This window comes from Chlorocebus sabaeus, chromosome X, assembly GCF_047675955.1.
Source record: "Chlorocebus sabaeus isolate Y175 chromosome X, mChlSab1.0.hap1, whole genome shotgun sequence".
NCBI lineage: Eukaryota > Metazoa > Chordata > Mammalia > Primates > Cercopithecidae > Chlorocebus > Chlorocebus sabaeus.
This window is the reverse complement of record NC_132933.1, coordinates 140426119-140444722: the sequence shown is the minus strand read 5'-3', so window position 1 is coordinate 140444722 and position 18604 is coordinate 140426119. Positions and strand designations below refer to the sequence as shown.

Below are 18604 nucleotides of genomic sequence, written 5' to 3'. Positions count from 1 at the left end.
GGCAGAATTTCTCAACCTCAGCACTGTTGATATTTGGGGCCAGATCATTTTTTGTCCTTGGGAGCTACCTTGTACTTTCAAATATATTTAGCAGCACCCCTGGCCTTAATGCTAGATGTCATAAGCACTGCTTTTCACCCCCCAGTTGTGACAACCAAAAGTATTTCCAGATATTTCCAAGTGTCCCAAAAGGGCAAGTACCCCTCATTAAGAATCACCAGTCTAAAGTAATGAAGAGAAACCCAGACAACTTTTTAAATGAATTTCATGTAAGAACAGGCGCTTCACAAGCAGCATACCTGGAACAAGCCTGCTGCCTCCTGCAACTTTTCTGAGTCAGATGGAATCAATGCAACACATCAGTGGTTTATGGTCTTTTATATTTCCCTAGGTTGCAAGTGGTTAGATAATCATTTTACAGCCTACCTACATCATGGATCCAGGGCCTTGTTCTGTTTGTTTATATGTGAAATATATAAATTGAAGTCTGCACAGATTCCTGGTAAAATCCGGTTAAGACAATGTATGACACATGGGGCCACTGCAGTTATTATCAAAACAACGTACAAAAATAAGCATCACCCCTCTGTTAAGGTTCCTTAATTTTCACTGTGTTTCCTTTCTATTTTATCACATCAAGCTAAAGGTAGTGTTGCCTTCAAACATTTGCTTTCACAATATAAAGCTGTCTTTTCAATGTAAATCTTACTTTCAACTTCCTTAGGAAACATGCTTTGGATTTAGGTGTCACGGGTGGTAACTGTCCTTATAGAGTACTGTCGTGTGAACAAAGGTGATATTTGTAGAATGGTAATTAATCACATGCAGCAGGTATTGCTTGAATCTTTTTAGAATCCTCTGACTGTGCATGTTCAGGGAATGATGGAGTGTTTGTATACTCAGTCAAAGTGAAAACATTTTGTTGTTTCCAGACAAAACAAGCCTCTCTTAAAATTTATTGAATTACAGTTTCTGATAAATGAAATGATCTATGCATTTGTTAGAATTTTATCCTTTTAACATTAACTACATTTAGAGCTGAAAAGAATAAAAATTTATTCTTTGAAATTCGTGTTATTGGACAATAAGAGGATCACAGGATTTGAGTAAAAAACAAAAACCAAAAACAAACAAAAAACAACTACCTAATTCTTGGCCCTGAAACACTTTAATAAATAAAATGAGCTCCTTTCCTGTAAATAAAAATTGCTAAAATGTGCAATGTAGACTAGACAAATTCAAGACCAATAAGTACAGTTTTGGTCCTTGTGAATTTTATTATTTCTGCCATTGATTTAGTTAAGCAATCTTTGGCTGGAAAGAAAATAACATTCCTGGCATATGCCTAGGAAATATTAAATTATCCAGGCAAATGGGTGTGTTTGTTTTTTGTGCAAGGAAGACTAATAGGAATTATTGCCATCTTCATGGAAATACAGAGATCATAGGTCGCTTGTACTGAAATGAAGGTGCTTCTGTTTCATGCTCTTAACATTTATATATTTGATTTCAAGTTAAGTGATATGTTGAAGATTAAACATCTTTGGATAAAATGAGTGTGGAAAGACACATCTGATCTCATGTCAGTCTTTTCCTACTGAGTAGTGCTACCAACCCAATATACACACAACCACACTCTCCATGTTGAGCAGGCATGGACTTAATGTTCCCTCTGGTTGATGCTTAAGGGTGCTTAAGATCCTGCTTGAACAGCCCACCTCTGCTCAGAAAACTAGCTATCTGATAGCCAAGCACCCTGGATACAAGACTTAAAGGAATTAATTCTCTATTTCATACCTGGTTGATCTCTTCATACATGCAGAAATCCACGAGTGGCCCACGCTATTTGAAATTCTAAATGAAGGAATTTTCACAATACTTATTTATGCCAAACTGATTGTGGTCAACCATCTGCTCTCTGAGAAACTCTTTAGAGAGAAAAACGATAGGATAAACAAATACTGGATTTAGCAATCAGAAAAATTATTCCTGAAACTTTTTCTCTAACTTCCCAACTGGGCAACTGTGGACAAGTTGCTCAAACTTTTTGATCCTCACTGTCCTTGAGTGTTAAGTAAGAGTTACCATTTTAACTACCCTATATCTCAATATTGTTGTGACAGTAATATATCTCAAATTGCTTTGGAAGCTGAGTGCACTCAAAATGTAAGATACTGTTGTCGTTTTTTCAGTAATTGAAATTGGATTATCAGAATGACTGGACTTAGAGAATTAGCCAGAAATGTTTTTCTTAAAATAATGGAATAATGCAACAAAATATAATACTGACACAAATCATGCCACTACTACTAATGATGCTTTTCACTTATTTAGTACAGGATAAAGATTGTCATTCTATTTATGATCACTTTAGCCAGTTTGTCTCTTGCCTTCATCTTGGATTCTGATTTTATGTTTCACTACTCATGATATCATTATTTATAGGCAGTTCAGGCCAGGCACGGTGGCTCACACCTCTAATTCCAGCACTTTGGGAGACCAAGAAGGGAGGATAACTTGAGCCCAGGAGTTCAAGATTAGCTTTGGCAACATAGGGAGACCCCCATCTCTATTAAAAATTTAAAAATTAGCTGGACACATGGTACATTCCCATAGTTCCAGCTAGTCAGGAGGCTGAGATGGGAGGATTGCTTGAGCCTGGGAGGTAGAGGCTGCAGTGAGCCATGTTTGTGCCACTGCACTCCAGTCTGGGAGAATGAGACCTTGTCTCAAAAGAAAAGAAAAAAAAAAAAAGAAATTATGGGCAGAAATTCTTTGAACTGGCTCTCCTTTTATTCCTGTGAAGAGATTTTCTAAATCCATGGTGCTAATATTTGGGAAGAGGGATGTATTATTTAAAAGCCAAAGGAACGATTTTAAAAAATAGAAACAAAAGCTACAAAATTAAAAAAATAGTCAGGGGTAATACATCCTAACTCTCTCTGTTTGGGTTAGGTTCTATGACCTGTAATAGAAAATTAATAGTAATAGTTGTATATAATAATGATAATAAACAGTGGTGTTAAAAGTTTATCTGTCCTATAAAAAAAAAATGTGAAGTTGGGTAGGACAAGGCTTGGATGGACACTGCACAGTCACCAAGGGACCTTTCTGTTCTACCATTGTAGTGAATTGCTTTTAATTTCAAGTTCATCTCATGTTGTAAGGTAGCCTATAAATCCATGACATTGACCTCTACATTCCAGAGAATCAGAAAAGGATTGAGAGAGAAATAAGGAAAGACATATGATTTCTCAGCATAAAGCAAATTTCATAGAAGTCCCATTCAATATTTTCACTGCAATATCATTGCCCACAGCTTAATCACATGGCTTCAATGAGCTCCAAGGCTGGAAACGTAGCCTTTTAACTGCTCATACTCATACTTTAAAAGAGAGATTATTTTTCCAAGGAAGAAGGGAAGCTGACTATTGGATAGCAGCCAGCAAAAACTGCCATACTTTTCCTCAAACAAACATGGAACAATCTACTAAATTAAGATAGAATGTTTGATGGGGGCCTTCTATGCCCAGAATAATTGCCACTAAATTGATGGAAGTATCTCTTTGGTTCGGACCCAATGTTGTTCTATTTATCCAAAGAGAGAGAGAGAGAGAGAGGTACAAACTAGAGTACATTAAGCCAGTGACTCCCCATCTTATTCAGGAAAAAAAAAAAAAAGCAAAGTCATTATAGTGAATGGTCGACAAGGCCCTTTAGGACCTGGCCTGTTACCTCCATGACATTTCCTACTGCTCATTCCACTTCAGACCCACCAGCCTTAAACGTGGCAAGCAGATATCTGCCTTAGGATCTGCACACTGGCTCTTCCACTAGATCTGAATCACTTCCCCTGGTATTTGCATGGTTCATTTCTTCTCCTCCTTCAAGTCTTTGCTCAAATTCCCTCTTCTCATTGAAACCTGCCTGATCCAGAGAGACCAGATGTTTTGCCTTCTTTTATTCATAGTGTTTAGAACTATAGAACCCTCAGCTTCCCCTTGACCCCCTCCAATGAACAAACAGATAAATAATGACAGACAACACCCAATTGTGTTTGGAAAATGGTTTTGAAGAATCTCTTTTGGTCTTTCATGGGTTTTCTAATTTTCTCCTTCCATGAGATACATTTTCCATCTGTCTAATTGGGAAGAGAGTGAAGGGACATTTTCAGAAGGTGTGGTCTTGAAGGAAAGGGACAAAGATGGCACACATATCATATTTTCACTGATATCTATTTCTGTGTGTATAAAAATATGCTCACAGGTCAAGAACCAGGAAAAGGTCTTTAAATATGTAATATCTTTGCTTATGTTTGTCTCTAAAGTTTTCAGGCTGTTAGCACAGTCAGTTCTTAGTTTACATTGTAAAACCTTGTTTTCAAATTTTATATTGCTTGTAGCTTCCCACTATTGATACCCTCAGTGATATGTGTGTATGCCTCTGTGTGTGTGTGTGTGTGTGAATTCTTACTTTCCTCTTTTCCATTCCTATCTGGGTCCCAAGTGTTTACATATTGAATACATTTTCCTTTTTATTCCAGCCTCAATAGCTACTTTCTTATTTTTTCTGAGTTCACTTCTCATCTTCTCCTTGAACTTTTATCTCTAGCAGCTCTATTCTTTCACTTGTCTAATCTTTTTCCACTACCCTTCTACTATTCTCTAATACTTACACCATGAGCCATTATATGGACTGTATCAGAAGAGATACTGTATAATTATCTCAGTAGAATATTATCTCCCTTGCTGACTCATTTCTCCTCTGTTTACAGGGATAATAATGTCAACCACAACCAGCACCCAAATTGCAAAACTGAGACCAACAAGGGCTGCTGTATCTGAAAGGATGACTCTGACTAAAAAAGCTTTATCTTTTCAGGATAAATACAAATTGCTTATTTTTTACTTTAAATCTCCCATTTAAATTGTCATTCTCAAATAGCAATGATTTTAAATTTTTGAAAAGTAATTTTAGATCACTCATAATTAAAATGGGATTTACAGATGGATATCCATCTACTTTGTCATACATTACATCATGGAATAACTTTTAATATCTGCATCATGTTCACTGCCATGAGTATTATCTTGACATCTTTTTTTCCTAACAACTAGATGAGGAGAGCAAGGAAAAGTGATTAAGAGTTTGCCATAATCAGCAGAAAACAGCTGGTATAACTGGCCAATGCCAATTTCCCAACGTGGCAGTAATCTGCATTGCCAGTGCCTCTGTTCTCTGTCAGCATTATCATCTCTCTCCTGCAGGGCCTATGTTTTAAGGAAAAGTATGCCCCCTCAAAAAAGATTTCACATCTCCCAAATTGAATATCAGTTAAAAGCAAGCCTATTTTTAATATTAATATTCATTTTGTACTGTGAAATTGTCATAACTTTTTATGTCCTCTCATAAATGTTGAAACAGGTCCATGATTCAGTACCATTAAATCACTTGTAAATTACCACTGATGAGACTAAAATTGCTACTTCTAAAAACGCACTGCTGTGAGGGCTTCCTGTAGCTTGAATTACCACCTCAAAACTGCCTTACACATTTTCCTGTCTGGTCAGACATGATGAATGCTTGATGGCGCTGTCCTGGAGCTCCGAATGGCAAGCCCAGGATTCCAGCCTGGCATGGAAGTAATTATCTCTGCTTTTGATTTTGACTATAGAAGGTAGAGTAGAATGTCCAAAAAGTGTAATTATATAAGGTGACTCTCATTACTCAAAAATAAAATTAAATTAAAAACCATCTATTTGGCATTGTTACTTAGAGGCAAGTAGTATAGAAGCACTGTTGGTCAGTGGTTATGTTTTGTTGCCCATTTTAAGGTCTTGTGTTTATCTCATGTGATTTTTCAAAATTTCCTACAGTAGGCAGAGCAAATTAAGCAAATAAAGAGAGAATTATGCCTCAGCAACTGTCCAAAGAGTAAGATGTAAGATGTTCTGATTCTTGAAAAGTAGATATATTTTTAAAGCAAAGTAGCTACAGGACGTCAGTCTTAATACTGGAATGGTTAGAGAAAAAAATGAGGGAATGGCGAGGTTGCTCCTTCAGTTTTAGATTTTTTGTTGTTTACATTTGTTTACTTTTGAAGTGAATAATTTATATAAGGTATTTAATAGGAAAAAAAGTATGTCTTCTTAAAACCAGCACAATCCTGGTAATTATGAGGAAGTATTTCTGGATTTCATTGGTGGGAGTAAAATGGTGGCAATAAGGTGGTCATTTTTTCATTAGAGTATCATCCCTCTGTATCAATTCTGAGTTATTTTGATATCAAGGACGATAAAGCCAGTTACAGGAAGTTTAGGTTTCCCAGTAGGCAACATTGCACACTATATTCTATCATTTATAACCATCGCGTATTAAGCACTTTTATGTGACAGAAAAAAGTAAAAACAGAACATGACTTCGAGCTAGGGATAACAGCATCTGAAAAAGTCAGCCAAGTTTTGATTTCTGATATAGAATGAGCACTTTGATGATTTGCATGGATTATGAGTTTATACAACAGTGAACCTCTAACTTTTATTTCAATGTTCTACAGCTCCTCAAGCTAACATATTAACATACTAAACCAAAAGGTTGATATTCAAATTTTATTCTTCTGTTTTATCATGAAGGCTTAGTTGTTATTCCCACATGTTCTATTTTGTAAATGCAGATGAAATAAATATGGTGCAGGAAAGTTTTTTGTAAGCAGATTTGCTACTTGTCCAGGGAAGTTTTTTTAAAAAGGCAGAAGAAAACTAATCTTTATTATGCCTTCTTAGAATATTCAAAAATAACATTGTCTTAGCTAAAAGTTGGTCTTTAGATTCATAAGTTTCTATGCGAATATTAACATTTTAAATGAGTTGTGCTTCCAGACATAAATCAATCAATGAGCTTATCTTTTTCCTAAAATTTCCTTTTTTTTTTTTTTCTTTTTTGAGACGGAGTCTCGCTCTGTCGCCCAGGCTGGAGTGCAGTGGCCAGATCTCAGCTCACTGCAAGCTCCGCCTCCCAGGTTTATGCCATTCTCTTGCCTCAGACTCCCGAGTAGCTGGGACTACAGGCGCCCGCCACCTCACCCGGCTAGTTTTTTGTATTTTTTTAGTAGAGACGGGGTTTCACCGGGTTAGCCAGGATGGTCTCCATCTCCTGACCTCGTGATCCGCCCATCTCGGCCTCCAAAAGTGCTGGGATTACAGGCTTGAGTGACCGCACCTGGCTTTTTCCTAAAATTTCAATGATGGATCTGTAAGCTTTGATTTTTCAGAAACCAGTGATATCTTAGAGATTTGGGAATACAAAATATTTTTAAGAGAAGGTACTTGGAAAACACTTGTATGATAAATTCCTATTTTCTAAGCTAAGAAGACATTCTTTGCTCTATAATCTCTTCTAAAAGTCATGTGAGTGTTGAAACAATGAAATTTCTGGAAGAACTACAATACTGCAAGATTCCACAATGCAATTAATAACCACGTGATCATGGACTGCTCAGAATATTGAATGTCAAAGAATTGCTGTAGGGTTTTGTGGGTTTTTTTGCAAAGGAAAATGACGTTTTGATGATCAAGACCAGATTTCCCAATGTAGGTTTACAACAAAAAGAGACAAGCAAGCCCACGTGAGGAGTTAATTTTTAGAGATATTGGTGATGCATTCTAAAAGAAGAACTCAGATGTTAAGCTTTGCTAAAGATTCTTATCCATCACTGTGAGTTGATCCCTCCAGCACAGTGGGAAACCTCATTTTTTCAGATACAATGAATTCAGTGGGATAAAGGAAAGCATGAGGTTTGGAGTTAGAAAGCCACAGCACTTTTTTTTTTTTTTAGTTCTACCTATTAGACTAAACTTTGAGAAACTATAATCTCATCATCTTTTCAGTGAGGTATCACTAAGCCTACCTATCTCTCTAGGGTTGATACAGGGCCATAAATGGAAGTTTATTAAGTGAAAACAACTTATAAATCTGTAACATTACACACATTATCCTATTATTTGATTAACAATTACCATAAAGTCATTATAAAATTAAAATCTGGAGTTAACAGTAATATACCAAAAATAATTGCTCAGTTTTGACAAATATATGTGATGCTGGGTGAAGGGCATGCAGGAACTATTTATATTATCCTTGCAACTTCTCTGCAACCTAAAATTATACCAAAACAAAAAGTTTATTTAAAACAAAAATAAAAGCACCCTGCACTTCTTCCACTAACAGAATGTCACCTGACAGGGTTAGACACATTTTCAGGATCCTTCCATCACCACCATATATGTTCAGAGTAACTTTATCCTACAGTTCTGACAAAAGGTTAGGACTGGAAATACAAGGTTTTGCAGAACCAATTAGTTATTGTTTAGTTAAAATAATGGTACTCTTGTGTAGAGTATAAAATGGGAGACTCTGGTGATAGAATGCTATTGTCCAGCATGTTAAGTCCTGATCGATCATTTCATTGCATCTGTGTTGCCTGTCTAGGACAAAACATGTCCTACGTTTCACAAAAGACCCTAGGGTTCTTACATAAGATTTGTGAATAGCTTCTTCTTGGAATATAGGAGCAATTGTTGAGAGTCCAGGTATATAGTAATTGCAGTTACAGAGATTCAAGAAAAATGACCAGTGGCCTAGGACATCATTGGACCAAGTCAAGTTAGGTAGGTGAGGGACGAGAGCTTCCATCAAGGTGTCTGGATTCATCTTAATGCACTGAGGGTAAATGTCTCATTTGGGAGGAAAGGACTGGAGTGCTGCCTCATTTTTGTTCTACCACAAACTGGTCATGTAGCTTTCGAGCATTTTTGGTGAACTTACACATGCCTAGGTTTCCTCCTTTTCTTTTCTCTTTTTTTTTCTTTTTCTTTTTTTTTTTTTTTTTTTTTTTTTACAAGTGAGTTCCGCCAGGTTCAAGCGATTCTCCTGCCTCAGCCTCCCAAGTAGCTGGGATTACAGGCATGCACCACCACGCCTGGCTGATTTTGTATTTTTAGTAGTGATGGCGTTTCTCCAATGTTGGTCAAGCTGGTCTCGAACTCCTAACCTCAGGCGATCCACCCACTTAGGCCTCCCAAAGTGCTGGGATTACAGGCATGAGCCACCGTGCCCAGCTGGTTTCCTCAATTTCCAATGGACATAAGATAATAGACCTATATTATAGAGCTATAGGGAGAATAAATTAAAATAATCTATGTAAATGCCAACTACATAATACGAACTCAAAAATTACTGGCTGATGTGACTACTCGAGTCTTCTTTCTCCATCTCTTTCTCTCTTCTTTCTTCCTTTCCTTTTCATTTTCTCTCCCTTTCTGTCTCCCTTTCTTCCTTTCTCTTTATACCTTCATTTAGTGGTACTAGAACCAGCTCCTACCAGCTTGGGGGAGTCAATAAATTATTAATAACATGAAATTGGCCATGCCAGGAATATTTACATTACAAAAAACAACAAAAACTACAAATTAGATTGCTTTTATTTTAGCCAGTTTATCAGCATATCACTGGTTGCCCCACCTCTACTCCCTCCTCCAATCTTCCTTCTTCCTCCCTCTCTTCTCAAAGGGAAATAAACACAGAAAGAAATCACCAAAAAAAAAAAAAAAAGGAAATCACCACAGATTCTTTCTTGATCTTGAATTCAAAGAGGGGATTTGTCTTAAATAAGAATTATTCTTTATGTATAAAATGACCAGAGGATAAATAACAGATGAAAATAACTTATTGTAAGATTCTTAACTTTGGACATTTGCTGCTGTAATATTTGCATTCTGCAAACAGGTTTAAACTGCAATAGATAATAAAAAAATAGATAGTATCTTCCTCCACAGTATGTTTAATTTATGCTTCAGAGTTTGAACAAAAGCTTCCTACTATTTAGCTTGTGCTTAAAATGAAATGGATTTGGTCAGTTCCACAGTTCCATCTCTACCTCATATGTGAGGATGAGAAGTTGTCATTCAACAGATTCCCTTCAGGTCAGTTTTGCTGATGCTGATTTTGACCCCATTTGTGATTTTCCACATGTTCGGCTTCACTGAAGGAATAACTGAATGATTTTAATTTTTAAGAGGCTCAAAAATAAAACTCATAGCCACTCTAAGAGAGGACTCTATCTAAATCCTGTAGACTGTCAGTCAGTAAACTCTTGCACTGTTTGCAATCACAGCTGAGTTGGTTTTGCAGTTGGCTTTGGACAAAACAAGCGTGTTCTGTTTGTTCCCTTCGTCAACAGGAAATGCTAATACAATCTTGAAGAACATTTTCTGGTGGGAATCTACAGGGGAACTGGAGAGAGAGTAGGCAGTTGACATACTACAGAGAAGAATAATCTAGTTCATTAGACTACTGACCCTCTCATAATGATTGTCAGTGCAGTGGTCATGTTTCTCACTCCACTGGGCCATGAAGAAAAATATCCAAAATAGAAATGTTTGTCGATGAGAAGAATGCTCTGTTCAGAAATCGTATGTTGCATTTATTATCTACCAGGCACTGTGCTAGTACTTTGTTGAATCACCTCTCATTTAATCCTCATGAATACTGCATACGGTATAGATACTATTATTATCTCAATACTAGAGGTGAGTAATTTAGACACAGAGAGCTTAAATAACTTGACAATGTGATGGTTAAGTGGTGGAGCCAGGATTCAACTTCCTGGGGAATATATTAAACCACTTCACTATATTTCCTTCCTGCAAATGATAAGGCATCACGTGTTGATTCTTGTGAACTATTACGTTAGAGAACTCAGCAAAATGCAGTAATGATGATAGTGATTTCAGAAAACAGTGATTCTATACATTTTATAGCTAGCGCTACACAATGCTTTACCATCACCATCACCATCTCTCCTAATCTTCAGAGCAAACCTATAAAACGGTGAAGATAGCTCTTCAAAGAAACTGAATGTTTAGCAAGGAGTTAAGATAGTAAGCCTGAAACTGCTACCTGTAGAAGGGCTCCTTATCAAGGTTGGCTCTTGGCTAACACATAGGAACTTGACTGTCAAAATGTTCCCTCCATCACTTAATGATAAGGTTTATTCCCTGTGCCTAGACAATTTGTACAATGTAATTTATGGTGAACACCTGATTTCCTCTGGGAGTCTGGAATTTTAGAAGTCGCCAGGCAGAGGGTGCCTACATGATCAGCACCCAATAAAAACTTTGGATGTTGAGTCTTCAATAGGTTTCCTTGGCCAAAATCCTCAGACACACATGTTCCTTCATTTTTATTGCTAAGAAGAGAATGCACTGTGTGACTTTTCATGAGATAGAGAAAAGATAGGAAGTTTGTACAGGGATTTCTCCAGAAGATTCTGCAGAACAGAAAACTAAACACTGCATGTTCTCACTCATAGGTGGGAACTGAACAATGAGATCACTTGGACTCGGGAAGGGGAACATCACACACTCGGGCCTATTATTGGGAGGGGGGAGGGAGGAGGGATTGCATTGGGAGTTGTACCTGATGTAAATGACGAGTTGATGGGTGTAGCACACCAACATGGCAAAAGTATACATATGTAACAAACCTACACATTATACACATGTACCCTAGAACTTAAAGTATAATAATAATAAAAAAAGAAAAAAAAAGAAATAAACACAAAAGCACAAAATAAATACATAAATAAAATTGGGTTGTCTTCATATTGAATTGTATCTAATCTTTACATATTCTGGATATAAGCCCTCTGTTGGATATATGCTTCACATGTATTTTCTCTCAGTCTGTGGCTTGCCTTTTTTTCTTAAATGTGTCTTCTGAAAACCAAAAGCTTCTAATCTTAATAAGGTCCAGTTTATCAATACATTTCTTTTATGGCTGTTTTCTACATCCTGTTTAAGAAATATTTACCTAACTCAGGGTCACAAAGATTTTGTCCAACACTTTTTTGTAGAAGTTTAATGTTCTTAGTTCTTATGTTTGGAGATATGATCCATTTTAGGTTAATTTTTGTCCATAATGAGTCAAGGGTAAGATTCATTTTTTCCATGTGCAGATATGTGGTTGTTCCAGTTGCATATGTCTTTTACCCATTGAATTACCATGACACCTTTGTTTAAAATCAATTGGCCATGCAATTTTAATGGCATTTGAAGCAGCTGAAGAACTGCTGTTGTATTTGGGTTTCCCCCAAACTACTCAACATCCCAAATTGATTGAAAGAGCTATTGTTATTCTTGTCAGTATATCTAAATGTAAAAATTTAATATGCTGGGGATTTTTTTAAGTAAAGGAGCATATTGGGCCTCATAATTCTCTGGTGTTTACTGCTGAATGTAGATCCTCAAAATGAGGATTTCCAAAATAATTTGTGTTTAGAAAACAATTACTAAAATGAAATACAGTAAGATTTTATATTCTAATTTTTCTACATTCCAATTTTTTCAAATAAGTCCTCTTTTGTGCTATATGTTGATATAAGTTTATCATTTACCTTCTTGGAAGAGATTGTCCTTTATTTCCATTGGGTCCTTCATATTGTTTGTGTATGAAAATACTCTTTCCTTTATACAAAATAATAGTAATTAATAGCAAGTTTCTTTTCTTTCAAAATTCTTCTTTAGCAAAGTTAAAAGTGAAAGCTTAAAGCATGACCTATATAGTTTGTTTTTAAATTTTGCTGACTCAAGAAATCTACTGGATTAAGTGACTGGTACAATGTCACATGGCTAGTCACCATGATGTGCAGACTCCAAACCCAGATCCTTCAGTTCCTCACTAGGTTTTTTTCTCAAAATGAGATGTGTGATACATGTGTGTAACTAGAATAGTTCTCGTTTTGCATGTAGAGGAAATGAGGTTTTGTGAAGTGTAAAAAACTTCAAGAGGAGGGAAAGAACTTTAGGATTATTTGTTTACAAGATAAGTTCCTTGTGGCAATCTAGGGAGTTACAATTCAAGATACTGATTTTCTGCCTAAAAGTTTCTCAGTCTTTGCTACCTGTTGGTCCAAGGATTAGGATAAAAGAGATAAAACTTATCTTGTGGAAGTACATGATGCCATCAATGTCATAGTGAATTCCCTTAAATAGCTTTAAATTGTTCATAATTTGCATGGAGCACTTCCTCTGAGCAAATTATTTTGTCCTGTGCTGCACATATGGTAATATTATCTCAGCTATTTCTCCTGCCAGCCCAGCAAGTTGAGAACTATATTTGTAAGGCTGAGAGAGGATAAATAACCTTTGCAAATTAGCCAAACTTAAATGGGAGTGGGGGTTTCAAACCCAGGCTTCATGACTGCAAAATATATGCCCTTAACCACTATTCATACTACTAGCCCACACCATATACAAGAAGTCTTCTTATTGTATAACTTTTACTAAACCTTTTTAGCACAGGAGCCATGTCTGTTTCATCCTTGAACCCTTGTAATTGTGAGTTTTGGTGAAATAATACCATGGTAAATAAACAACCCCAAGTATCTCAGTGACTTCCAGCAACAGAGGTTTGTTTCTCTTTCTCATGAAAGCCATTATGGATTACCTGTGGCTTTCTACCTTGCTGCCTTCACTTTAGGTATCACTTAAAATAAAATAAAAGGTAAGTAGAAACACTGAGTCTGCTTAAAAATTTTTACTAGGAAGTATTTTGTCACTTGCACTCATATTGCATTCGCCAATGCAAGTCACTTGTCCAAGCCTGACTCCAATAGAGTGAGGAGCTAAATTTGCCCATAGGGAAGGATAATGAATACAATGTTCCAAACCACCTCCTGTGTTTTATAGATAATAGATACTCTATTTATTTTACAAATGAAAGAATGAATAGAATGCAAGGAAGGAGCATAAGATGAAGTAGGAGGAAGTACAAAACAATATAACTCCATTGACCATCAAATTTGAACCAGGACATTATTTTTCCTAGGAAGAATGGAATGGATAACTTTTTGTATTTTTTTCATATGGAAACTTAAATATTGAACCTTTAGGAAATTTATGGACTCTGCCCTGGTTGTTCCTTATATTTGACCACAGGATTAGTAACTCATCATTACCAACTTTATACAGTTACAGATCCTTTAATGCCCTTAGAGAAAACGGTCAAATATTTGCCCACTTTCCATATTCCCATTATTCAATAAACCTAACTAGACAAAGGTATGATTTTAAAATGGAGTTTTCCCAGTACACTGTCAAATCTATGTTCCAGTAAGTGAAACATTTAAGTATACATCTATCAGAAAATCAAATTGCAGGCCAGGAGTGGTGGTTCACACCTGTATTCCCAGCAGTTTGGGAGGCTAAGGTGGGAGGATCACTTGAGCCCAGGCATTGGAGACCATCCTGGGCAACATAGTGAAACCCCATCTATACAAAAAAATTTTAAAAATTAGCCAGGCATGATGGTGTGCACCTGTAGTCCCAACTACTTGGAGGCTGAGCTGGGAGGATGGCTTGAGCCCAGGAAGCTGAGGCTGCAGTGAGCCATGATCATACCATTGCACTCCAGCCTGGGCAACACAGGAAGCCCCTGTTTTAAAAAATCAAATTGCTGTTAAGGTCATATCTAACAATCATCAATGTAAAAGCAGTATATATTTTTCCTATCATGTTGCTATTGTAGTAAGCTGAGGGAGGATGCGTAGGGTCAAACCCCAAAGCACCGTCTATGAAGAACAGACAAAAAGGAATTCTTTCTGCAAATTAAATCAACTGAGGAAAAAGATTGGAGAAACCACTAAGAGGCCTCCTCTGAGACTGCCATCTCATGGTTCCCTTGTTTTTAGCAGGGCTGCCCCCCGTTGTCACTGTTCATTAAATCTTAGGGTGGGTGTAGACTGGCTTTTTGTAGAGTTTTCTAGAGGGACTACTTGAAAAATAAATGGCTTGGAGTCAGCTCCGGACTACTTTATCAACACCAATTTGCTAGCCAGCACTCTCCTCCCTAGTCTGTAGCCCTTCATGAGCCAGATATGTTCCTTTGCAATACTTCCTTTCTAAAATAAATGATTATGGAATACAGAATGTAAAGGTTATGCAATTTATTCTAATGCCAGAATGAGCCCAGGTCCTGAAGTCGCTGCTTCATCTTAATTATCATCTTCTAGTAAGCATTCATTTTGACCAGGGCACCAAAGCCAGTCTACAATGGATCATATGTTATCACACATGCTTCCTTCATTACTTCTGTCAATAGACATTGAGTGGGTGCCTCTGCCTCCTATGTGTCTTTTTTTTTTTTTTAACAGAGCATGAAATAAGGATGTGAGGGCAGATAGTTTATTTAGGAGATGATTCCAGGAAGCAGGGGTAAGAAAGTAGGAAAAATGAGAAAAGAAAGAAAACTAAAACAAAAGATTGTGTAGGTTAGCAGTAGGGACCTCAACACCCCTAGAGAATTTCTAAGAAATTATGTAGAACAAATGTCCCCAAACTATATCCTGTGGGCCAAACCTGGCCTGTTTTTCATTAATAAAGTTTTATTGGCACAGGGCTGCACTGATTTGTTTACATGTTGTCTATAGCTGCTTTTGTGCTACAATGACAGAGTTAAATAGCTGTGACAGAGACCACATGGCCTAAAATATCTAAATAAATATCTGGCCCATTACCAAAAGAGTTTGCTGACCCCTAGTATAGAACTTGCCTGAGACTTGTACTTCTGAAGGATGAAGCTGAAGTATTTATTCACTGACCCCTTCCCATTGTTTCCCAGGAGCCCACCTGCACTGCATCTAAGCAACTTAAAAGAACGCTCTGAGACAGAAAAGTAGGGAGACCTCACAGCCAGGCCTCTTGATGTGAGACTGCCAGTGGACCTAGAACTGTCCACCATAGCTACATGACTAGCACAGGTTGGCCAATAAGGAAGCATTAAAGCAGCTGCTACAATACAGTTATCCTCCAAGTACTGTGTTAGCCTCTTCTCATCCACCAATATTTTTTTCTTTGGTCAACAAGAAATCTCTACTGTTGTCCTTTTACCATTGTCCAGAAAGTTCTGGTTATCATAGACATTATTAGGAGTTTTGAAAGTTTGGTGTGTGTGTATGCATGCATGAAACAGGAGATTTTCTTTGAAGTTAATTTTACAAAATGAATTTGACAATTTTCCCAAATAGGAACATCTATTCATAGCCACTGACTAAGAGACAGGGCTAATAGGGGATCTATTCTAACCATTTAGGTCTCCTAAATGATGATATATACATGACAGCAAGGGCAAGCTATATGGAACTTAACGTTTCCTTGAAGAACAATTTTCCATTTGATGTTGCTTTAGATGATCATTATCAGTAATTATGTGCACAACTGTAATGATTTCATATCAAATTAAGAGGTACTTTGAAATTGGATTATATAAGAATGACAGGTAGGTTAGGTACTACAATGCTGTACTGGGACTAGAAATAGAGGTGGTCAGTTAGAGTAGGCAAAGCAGTGGAGCCAAAATGAAAAGACAAGATGGAATTAAGGAAATTCTATTTTTCCATTCCAATTTAGGAAATTTAGAGCCCCCTCCTTTACAATTACCCAAAGTAAGACTTTAAGACCAATGATTTGTTTACCATATCCTCCACCACAGGTAATAACCACTTATTTCTCTAACTGTACTATATATTCCTAGTAGTTAGAGAGTATTTTGAATCATTATGGACAGCATTTTTTTTTTCAAGTGATTGCCTCTGAAAACAGAAGTTAGAACACGAGGAATCTGAAGTTAGAACAACACTGTCATGTACTCAAACTTTCCTTCTAAGGCAGGAGCCCTGTCTACACTATTTCTGGTTGATGAGCATGGCCCAGGTTGGATAAGGTGCTCATTTCTTTGTCAGAAGCTCCATGATAAAATGTCATTGATTTGGAAAATTTACATAATCCCAAGCCAGGAAGAGTTTCCACTCTTAGAATTGCTGATTGAAGAGAAGTATCTGGTAAGATGGTTCCTGATTGATTGTATTTTGCTTCATGTGTTAGTATCCTAGTGGCCACTTGGCTCCCAGCTCATCAGCACTAGGGCCAAATGTCTTGGTGGCACAATGTAAGTGAGGCCAGATTTTGTTATACAACAGTCTAAAACAGAAGCCTTTCCAAGCCCTAAGATAAATGTGTTATTCCATTGGTTAGAAAACTCTCAACATTTTACCACTGCCCTATGTGCCTCAAAACAAATGCTTTGTTGGATTTCAAATTAGGTTTCATAAATTCAGTGGAATTGTCTTTGATGCTATACTTTTAATATTTGAAGATCTGGGTTTTAATAAGCATTTGCTTGGGAGAATTGTGAGCTTTAATGTTGAATGAAGAGATATATTGAGCAATAAATGCAGTGCCTAGAATGCATGATTATTGCAGGTTGTTGTCATTATTGAGAACAAGCCAAAATAAGGAAAATTATATTTAACGTAAAAAACAACTTCTGGCAACAAAATTATTCTTCTCAATGTAATCTGCCACATCTATTTGGAAGTATAGAAAGGGTAGAGACTGTGGATAACTTTTGCTGTTAGACTGGAACCCTGGGTTCCATGCCTGGGTAGAGCCATCAATTTCCCTGCCCTGTATTCTCATTTCTTCTCTGGAGAATGACCAGTACACTGCTGAGTTTTCTTCCTACCAGGCTTTGGGTATCTATAAAATACTTTGAAGTTAGATTCTCCATGGGACTGTTTTTTGACTTTTTATTCCCAAAAGAGATGACGGCCCTAGTTGGAAGAGGTAGAAAGGGAGGGGAGCAAGAATGGTAAAAATGTATTTCCAGTCTGAGTAATTTTGGATTTATCAGTATAATCTTATTAATGCAGATGGAGCATTAGAACTGAGAATATAACCCTTTTTTCTGAGAATAAGCTTTTTCAGTTTATGTTCTCAGAAATGCCTGTGAGAATAAACAGGCACACAAAATATTATGCCAAGAAAAAACAGAGCTGATACATTTTCCAGTGCTGCTTTTGTTCCTGTTAGAAATGCCTGCAATGAAAAACAAAAATAACAAGGATCATACTTTTATACTGTGTGATTAAGAGACTCTTTTGCCTCCCCGAATGCATCCATGGTCTTCACTCAGGAGGCCTAACAGATTTTCCTATGTTTCTTTTTGATTTCCGTCTTGCCCAGAATTTTTTTCCTATGATCTGTTCTTACTGTTCTCTTCTGTGATCTCTGAAAATACACTGGTTTCTTTAGAACTTAACAGGAGTCAAAAGAACATTCATTTTTGAATGCTTGCAGTCTTCAAATCACAGAGGAAGAAAGAAAGAAAGAAAGAAAGAAAAGAGGGCAAGAAACTCTGTTAGTGAGGGACACAGAAAAGACAGTCTTCTGCACTGCCTGAAGACCATGCTTAATGGAATACACAATGAGTGCTAAATCCATTTGCAAAACTAGCTCCTGTTTCCTAAAAGAATAACAAGGGAAAAAATGGCTAGAGTTGAGCAAGAGGTAACTAGGTTGACATATTGAGAAAGGTAGAATCAATGGAAGGAACGTTGAAATTTTGTTTTTTAACCAGTGTTGATATGTTTGAACCAACTCATTTTTGGAGACTTCTAGTCAGCTCCACCTTCTCTCTGTTCCTGAATTTACAATGGTCTCCAACAATTAGGAGAAGTGTGTGTATGTGTGTTGCTACAGAAACTGTCATG

The 18604-nt window shown here is 36.9% G+C and overlaps 1 protein-coding gene across 7 annotated transcripts in view; it reads left to right on the top strand.

Annotated features, from left to right (window-relative positions):
• Positions 1–18604, top strand: part of FRMPD4 (FERM and PDZ domain containing 4) — a 596660-nt gene that overhangs the window by 326871 nt on the left and 251185 nt on the right. The gene's annotated exons all lie outside the window — the stretch shown is intronic.